Raw genomic sequence first — 1,410 nt, 5'->3', positions numbered from 1 at the left:
TCGCATGGATTCGAATATAATCCTTCTTCTTCGCATTGATTTCAAGCTTAATAATGTGCTTCGCTTGGATTTTAAAATAACTCGTTTGTATCACATGCGGTTGAAGTTAAATCATGTATATCACAAGTATTTGAAGCTAAAACGTTTGATTGGCATGGATTTGAAGCTAAGCCTTCTACTTCGCATTAAATTGAAGCTAAATCATGTGTTTCGCAAGGATTTGAAGCTAAACCATTTGTTTCGCATTGATTCAAAGATGATTCTTCCACTTCGCATTTATTTGGAGCGAAATCATGTGTTTCACTTGGATTTGAAGCTATGCCTTCTACTTCGCATTGATTTGGAGCTAAATCACGTGTTTCGCATGGATTTAAAGCTAACTCGTTTGTTTCGCATGCACTTGCATATAAATCATGTATATCACAATTGTTTGAAGCTAAATCATTTGTTTCGCATGGATTCGAAGATAATCCTTCTATTTCGCATCGATTTGAAGCTAAATCATGTGTTTCGCATGGTTTTTGAAGATCACTCGTTTGTTTCGCATGCTGTTGAAGCTAAATCATGTATATCACAAGTATTTGAATATGAACCATTTGATTAGCATGGATTCGAAGATCACCCCTCTTCTTCGCATTGATTTGAAGATAATCATGTGTTTCGCAAGGATTTGAAGCTAACTCGTTTGTTTCGCATGCAGTTGAAGCTAAATCATTTATAACACAAGTGTTTGAAGCTAAACCATTTGTTTCGCATGGATTCAAAGATAATCCTTCTACTTCGCGTCGATTTGAAGCTAAATCATGTGTTTCGCATGGTTTTTGAAGCTAACTCGTTTGTTTCGCATGCTGTTGAAGCTAAATCATGTATATCACAAGTGTTTGAAGCTAAATCATTTGTTTCGCATGGATTCGAAGATAACCCTTCTAGTTCGCATTGATTTGAATCTAAATCATGTATATCACAAGTATTTGAAGCTAAACCATTTTATTCCCATGGATTCGAAGCTATGCCTTCTACTTCGCATTGATTTGAAGATAAATCATGTGTTTCGCTTGGATTTGAGGCTAGCTTGTTTGTTTCGCATGCAGTTGAAGCTAAATCATGTATATCACAATTTGTTTGAAGCTAAATCATTTGTTTTGCATGGATTCGAAGATAATCCTTCTACTTCGCATTGATTTGAAGCTAAATCATGTGTTTCGCATGGATTTGAAGCTAACTAGTTTGTTTCGCATGCAGCTGAAGCTAAATCATGTATATCACAAGTGTTTGAAGCTAAACCATTTGTTTTGCATGGATTCGAAGATAATCGTTCTACTTCGCATTGATTTGAAGCTAAATCATGTGTTTCGCACGGATTTGAAGCTAACTAGGTTGTTTCGCATGCAGTTGAAGCTAAATCATGTA

This window comes from Megalopta genalis, unplaced genomic scaffold (genome assembly GCF_051020955.1).
Source record: "Megalopta genalis isolate 19385.01 unplaced genomic scaffold, iyMegGena1_principal scaffold0026, whole genome shotgun sequence".
NCBI classification, from domain to species: Eukaryota; Metazoa; Arthropoda; class Insecta; order Hymenoptera; family Halictidae; genus Megalopta; species Megalopta genalis.
This window is presented reverse-complemented; position numbering follows the sequence as displayed.